Source organism: Myotis brandtii, unplaced genomic scaffold (genome assembly GCF_000412655.1).
Source record: "Myotis brandtii unplaced genomic scaffold, ASM41265v1 scaffold71, whole genome shotgun sequence".
NCBI lineage: Eukaryota > Metazoa > Chordata > Mammalia > Chiroptera > Vespertilionidae > Myotis > Myotis brandtii.
In genome coordinates, this window is record NW_005370787.1 from 3391449 (window position 1) to 3399102 (window position 7654).

At 39.6% G+C, this 7654-nt stretch overlaps 1 protein-coding gene across 1 annotated transcript in view; it reads right to left on the reverse strand.

The window, feature by feature from the left end:
• Positions 1-7654, reverse strand: part of GPC6 (glypican 6) — a 1148404-nt gene that overhangs the window by 890383 nt on the left and 250367 nt on the right. The gene's annotated exons all lie outside the window — the stretch shown is intronic.

The following is a 7654-nucleotide window of genomic DNA, read 5'->3' on the forward strand; positions in this document are numbered from 1 at the left end:
AGGAAATATAACGATGCAAAATAAATACCTATTTTTCTTCACTTTGGTGCAGGACAACATTTTTTTTTCTATCCTGAAAGCATGCTGCTTTTCTTAATGTTGTAACTAAATTTGTTCTTATTTCCCAGCACCAGTTCCTCCCTGTTGTTTCCTGGTTTTGTTCAGAAACCTTTTACAGTTGTTGACAGCCTATAACTGCCCCTAGGAAAATGTATTCAGGATGTTTCCAATTACCTGTGCTCCACTTCCTGGCCAAAGGCTCTGGGTAATTTGGCAGAACAAGAACCTCACTACCCTGGGCACTTCTCCCTGCGTATTCCAGAGTGTTTTGACTCCATGATCAGATATGATGAATAGATTGAGCTCACTGACTTCATTACTAGGGTCTTTGCTCTAGTATTTGATGTTAAGTGTAAGCCATGAGGATGCTAATGAAACATGAAAAAGTGGGTGTGATGCAGGAAAGCACACATCTGGAGAGGGTGGATAGCATGAGAGAGCTGTGAAGATTTCTCCTTTGATGTGAAGTCTTCAGTCTCCTCTCTGCAGTGCTGGGCTGGCCACTCTTCTAAAAGTCATAAGACTTTTAAGATTTCAAACTGGGTGCTGATGAATTTTTCACATGGCAAGCTTTGAGAGCAGCCGCATTCTGAAAGAGCTTTCGCCAATGTTGAAAGGAAGTAAAACTGTTTGGACAAATTTTGATGAAACCAGCTCAAAATATAGCCTTGGATTTATAGAGGAAATGACTTACTTGAGCCACTGAGTTATGTTATTCAATCTTTGCCTTCGTTTCTTTTATGGATGCTTCCAGCTTACAGTGATTTCTATGTAATTTTTCTATAGATATATCATCATGAGAGAATTCAAGTACTTATTTTGTGCTTTCCTAATAGTGAGTTTTACACTGTATTATATGTACGGTTGTTTGTGTGTCCATATCTTCTACTAGATACTCTAGGACAAGAGCATTTATTGCACATGATACCTGAACCTATTCCTAACTAACAGAGAGAAGGGTAGGTATGAACATATATTAAGTGTTTATTGCCTTGGAAATTCTGCTGGGTGATTTATGCACAATGAATCATTTATCCTCAGAAAACTACCTATAAGTGGTATCGCCCTCATTTGCAATTAAAGATATATGGGGCTCAAAAAGTTTAAATAATTTTCCCAAGTTTCTGAACCTAGTAATTCGTACAGCTAGATTCCCAACCCACCTCCAAAAATGTTGCTAGATATATGTTTATTAAATTTATTATAGACATAAATTTAAGCTTCTTTGGTAGCATGTGTTATTTCATGCAATTTTAAAAAGCTATAAAAAACTGTAACAGTCAGAATAAGCAATGTAATGTTCATATAAAAAATAGCCCCAAAAGCAAGCACACTAAGACTACATGTCCAACGTGGGGTTTGTAGGGGGCTCTGCCCCTTATAGCCACTCAAAAATTCAGGCTGACCATTTCCATTCTCAAGGCCAATGACACTCTGGCTCTTAAAACCCCCATTTGGAAGCAAGACACTTCATTTAAATTGACATTTCATTGAGAAATAACTCATATAACCCTACCCAACTTAAAAGAAAACAGTGAGATAAAATCCTACCATGCGCCCATAAAGAAGAGAATCAGTATACTTATGAGCAGCTCTCATGACCACTGCATATGCCTATCTGTGACATGAAATACACTGAAAAGCTAAACTGTACTCATTGTGCATTCACATTTCCTGCCTAGAAAGTTATTTGTATCAAGTAGCTGCTGGCCTCTTGTAGGCACTTGCCCTAAGATATTTAGAGTTTATTTATTCTTGGTCAATGAGGTTATGGAGTGGTTGTGGGCCTCATTTGCTTTGGGAGTATATTTTATAAAAGGGTGAAACAGACCTTGAGACTTTCAACAGCTAACCCTTTTCTGTATTCTGTAATTCAGTGCACTAAGTATCTCTAAACCCACAGAAAGTCTCTGGCTTTTGGCACACAGACCTCAGCTAGACCAATCCACTCAAAGAATCCAGGTCTCTGTGGTTACTATTTGAAAGATAAATGTGTCATCATTTCGCAAAGGACTCATTCCCTATTTTTGTCATGGGATTTCATGTCTCTAGTATTTGGCTAAGTCATCAGTGAGTTTGATTCTTAACGCATTGAAGGACTTTATTCTTAACTACAAAATATTAAGATTGCATGGAGTACAGGTTTAATCAGACAAGCTTAGCAACACACAAACCACACAACTGTGCTCTCTGAATGACTTTAGAGATGACAAAAGGGCAGGAGGAGCTATTGAATAATTACATAAGTCCCAAATCTGGGCTTTTATTTCAGAATCTCTCTGCTGCATTTTAATGAACAAAGCAAAGCAGAACATGATAAGATTCACTTTGTAAACACCGACATTTACTAATTACAAGCCACAAAGGAAAAACATGGAATCCCAGCATTATATGATGACAATTAATTTTCAAGGCAGAGAACACCAATGTGGTTTGGTTAGATTTATGTTGAACACATGCATTTTACAATCATACAATTGAAGGAAGGCATAAGGTGAAGAGAACACAAAAACTCAAAGGTAAATGTAATTGGTTTATAATCCCAGGGACATTTAGGGACTGGGGTTAGGTGGCAAGAATTCTATTGAGGAAAGTAGAATGTAGACTAAAAGCTCAGCTTCATTAGCAAAAAGGAGAATACTACACAAAGTGATAATCTTGCCCTTCTTAATTCCCAGTACAGTCTACATTGAGGAGAGAAGCGGGGACAAGAAAAGATTCACCATTACCCTAGGGAATCAAGTTCTTAATCTAGTCTAAAGCAATAGCTCCGTTTTCCCAAGGATAATAGCTAACAAAGTCAAGTCCTCCTGGCATCTGATGTAGGTCATCCATGAGCATCTAACCAAGCTAATTTACTCAAGTTAAGTGGACACTTTGTAGTATAATCGTTTTATAAATTTGATTTACAAATATCCTTAGAAAAGGTAGCTCACTGTCCTATAATATATGTGTAATATAACAGACACCTGCTTTTTCATGTATAGGAAATCCTTCCAGCATATTATTGTCTACCATCTGGATAATGCCAATTTTTTAAACAACCTACCATTTAGCTACAAATTTAACTTCCTCCTAAAATTGATCCACTTACGGTAACCACATAACCTCAGAAATAACTAGTATGTTCTTCCTTTTCCTAACCAAAATTACGCCAAAATAGATTTAAGGGAAAGGGGAAAAAAAGGCAGAGCTGAAAAGAAAAAAAAAAGCATGCAAAAGAATCCAGTGTGTTAACAAAAATATGCCTTAAAGTGTAAATTACTTTCTCATGAAAAAAATTCAATTTATGAGTCAACAGAAAAATCTGTGTGCTGGGCAATCTGAGAAGTCTGCATCCGCATCTGCACAGGCTCCTCAGAATCAGACAGGAACCCGTCCTAACTATTATGCAAAGCAAAAAGGGATAACAAAATAGGCAATTTCCTAGAGCAAATTAAAATGCAATCGCAGGCATTTCATGAATATTTGAGAGTTCTCTTTTTCTCAATGACAAGCACCTGCATGTCTTTAGCTACTTTTGCTGTTCAAAACACATTGAATAAATGGTGCTAAACCTTTACTCCAGAGGTGCCTGTGAAACACAACGAGGACACTCATATTGGAGGCAAGTTGCCTTGCTATTTCCACAGATATTTAGGGAGCAGCTTTGAGAATATAATAATATTTATGGGTAAGCACATACTCTCCCAGGACATTCTAATAACATCGATGGAAGGCATTATGTTTTACAATGGGCTGGCTCTCAGATCCTGTCATGAGTTAAATGAAGGCACATCCTTTCTTCTGTACTCAGTGGCAATTTGGGTCCAAAAAAACACACAAAATACCCAACAGATCAGTGTGTGGGTCCATGTTAACTACATTGTTATTTGGAGAGGCCAAGGTAACCAGTTCTCATCGTTTTAAAGCATAACTACAACATTCGGGAAGGGAATTCATTCCACACCTCTCTGCCACTTCTGCTGGGCTCTCTATATTGCATACTCTACATACACCACCTTCTCAGCACAGTCATCAAATCATGTCTTCCTCTCAAAAACCTTCAAAAGTATCCCATCTCTCAGCATAAAATCCAGGCTTTGTGACCCAGTGTGATTCAGCCTCTGCTTTCTCTCCGACTTCATCTTGTATTATGTGCCTCCCTCTCTAGATCCTTTGGCCACACCGGCCTCCTTGCCATTGCTTACCCATGCTCAGCATGCCTGGCCCACCTCGGGGACCTAACCTCCTATACTTCCTTTCCTGGAATGCTCTCCTCTCAGGTTCTGACTGAATGGCTTGCTCTCCATTTCTCTGTTTACTGCTCACATGTTTCCTAGCAGTGAGGTCTTCCTACGTCTAAATCACAAAGCATACATTCCCATTCCCAGCAATCCCTATTTCCCTGTCCTGTATTTTTCACAAGTGTACATATTACCAACTGACTTCATATTGTCCACCCTTGACTGTCCCTTCTAAAATCACACCTTCCATCACTTTTCCCTTTACACTGCTTATATTTCTTCATAGTATTTACCACCAGCTGACAATTCTATATGATTCAATGTGTTTAATTTCTTTCTCCCCCTGCTAGAATATGAGCCTTCAAATCCAGAAACTATATTCCTAGCTTGTTAAAACAGTGCCTGGCATAGAGCTGCTCAATTAATATTGGTGAAAGAATAAATTCTATATTTAAGTTTGCTGTCTTCTCTACTAAGTCTCTTAGACGTTTAACTTATAGAGGATTATTTTTAAATGAAGAATGGTAAGCAGAGTACTTGATAGAGAGAAACTATTTAATCAGTGGATTACTAAACAGAAAAACATTTCAAATCCTAACTCCACTAAAAAGGAAGATTTTACATAGTTTTAAAAGCATTCTATTTGCCAGAACAGAAAAAAAAAATCTTTTGAGAATATAAATTTAACTCATACTAGGAATATCTTATACTCTACTAGTCCTTGTCAATATTGGCTAACCAAAAAGAAAACAAAAGACAAACTATAACATAGATATATAATATCTATCACACTTAGGTATTTATTATTTACTAGAGGTCCAGTGCACGAAAATTTGTGCACTCAGGGGGAGGGGGAGTTTCCTCAGCCTGGCTGCACCCTCTCGCAGTCCGGGACCCCTTGGAGATGTCTGACTGATGGCTTAGGCCCACTCCCCAAGGGATCAGGCCTAAGCCGGCAGTCAGACATCCCTCAGGCAGCCTGGGAACCCTCGGGGGATGTTTTAACAGAGCCTAAGCTGTTAGTCAGACATCCTTAGCACTGCTGCGGAGGCGGGAGAAGCTCCCACCACCACTGCTGCACTGGCCAGCCATGAGCCATCTTCTGGCTGAGCGGCACTTCCCCTGTGGAAGCACCCTGACCACCAGGGGGCAGCTCCTGCATAGAGTGTCTGCCCCCTGGTGGTCAGTGCATGTCATAGAACTGGTTGTTCCTGGTAGTTCTGCCATTAGAGTCAATTTGCATATTAAAAAAGCAGTTAGTTGGCTTATAGAATCTTTTAATAGCTACTTTAAAATGGTGTCCATAATAATATCAAGTATCTGGCTGGATTTGGGGAAATGAGGAGTTGGTTTGTATCTTATTTGGTTAAAGGACAGGAAGATTTGATGTATCCTATCTAAGCTCTGATGTGTGACAAGAAAAAGTAAAGAAACTGTCATCAAATTAAGAAACAATCAACGGAGAGAAAGGGGAAAGTGAAGTAGACGCCAGCCTAAGCCTGACCCCTCAGGTGTGAAATAGAAAGTCTGAGTGATGTGGTCAAGGCTTCCCGGTGGAATGGCAGAGCTGCTCTTAGAATCCCTGTTTCCACCTTCTCACTTTGCTCTCTGTCCTTCTCTGGGTGCTTCACACAGAGGGATGTAAACTGACCAGGCCTGAACACACTGTAGGTAAAAATACATTCTTTATGGTATGAATGAAGAGAACGTTAGAGCCAGTGTACTGAAAAGAAACCACCATGCTTATAAAATGGGCTACAGAACCATTAATTGTCTACATAGAGCCTCAATTTTAAAACCTCTAGGGTACCATTTCAAAAATCAAAGCTTATAAGATGCACTGGTGGCCTGGGAGAGTTGTTATTATGGCCTCCAGAAATGCCTAACCTTCCATAGGGAAGGAGAGAGTGCACATGGAGAAGCGGCCTCAGATAGAATAGTCACCTTTTACCTCTTTCTTGCCTCTGGACATGCCAGTTTTGTGATGCTTTAAGTAACCTCCTAATTGCTACCTGTTTAGCATACTCTTAGTTTCTCCTACAGAAACAAAGCAAGGGCAATATTTCTTCCCAAAAGAAAACAAATTATTTCTTACTGGCTAGCTGAAAGTTTTTAAAACAAGCTATAAACTACACACTTAACAAATTTTACAAATCCTCAAAATGAATGAACTCATTTTACAGCACATTCTGTAGGCTTTACTGAGAGTTCCTAACCTTTGCCTAACCCCATTAGATCTCTCCAGGCCCTGGAGTGGGCTATGGGACATGTAAATAAGCAAGTGCACCAAATCATAGCCAATAAATAGGTTTCTCCCCTCTGAAGAAACAGATTATTGCAAAGCTTACTGGCCACAGGAAGTAAACTAGATAATAATAGCTGTATCCAGTAAGGACAAAAAAAAAAGAAAGAAAGAAAAGAAAAGAAAAACAAGATAAAGGAGAATAACCATGTGGCCCAAATCTCAGTAATAGAAATAATGAAGCTATTTTATAATGGAAATACAGTGGGTTTTTATTAGCTGCAGGGTGTTGTTGTTGTTGCTTGCAAATTTGCCAAATGGCCTAAATTTATTTGCAATGTCAAAGTCAAGTCAATACATGCGTCACTTTGAGACATTCACAGACTTGCAAGAGCAGCAAAAACATTTGAGTCACCTGACACATACATTCCCAGCCTTGTTCAGGTCTCATATTGAAAGAAGTGTCCTTTTAGTGTTCTAGTTAGTGCCACTGTTTGTTTTTCATATTTTTAAGTTTTTGGTTGGTGATCTGGCTTTTTAACATGGCCCTCCGTTGTAGTGCCGAAGTGCTGTTGTCTGGTGTCCCTTAGTGCAAGAAGGCGTGCACTATTGAGAAAATATTGTTAGGTAAGCTTCCTTCATGGTGCTGTTAGCCATGGGAAGATCAGTATTAATGAGCCATATAGACATATGGTATCTTTAAACAGAAACACACATAAAACAAGGTTATGTATTATTGGTTGATGAAAATATTGAGAGAAGAGACTCACAGGAACCTAACCCTGCATTTCCTCAAGGAGCAGTGATTCAGTATTCACTAATTCAGTGTGTACAACTACTTTATAGAATATAACTACAGCAAATAAGGAGACTGAATCAAGACCAAAGGATTCTTTTAGGCCACAGCTTATATGAAACTAGAGGCCTGGTACACAAAAATTTGTGCACTCAGGGGGCGGGGGAGGATTAGTCCCCCAGCCCGGCCTGTGCCCTCTCGCAGTCTGGGACCCCTCGGGAGATAACGACCTGCTGGCTTAGGCCTGCTCCCGGGTGGCAGAGGGCAGGCCCAATTCCTAAGTGCAGCCCCTGGTCAGGCTCAGAGCAGGGCCGATTGGGGAGTTGGGGC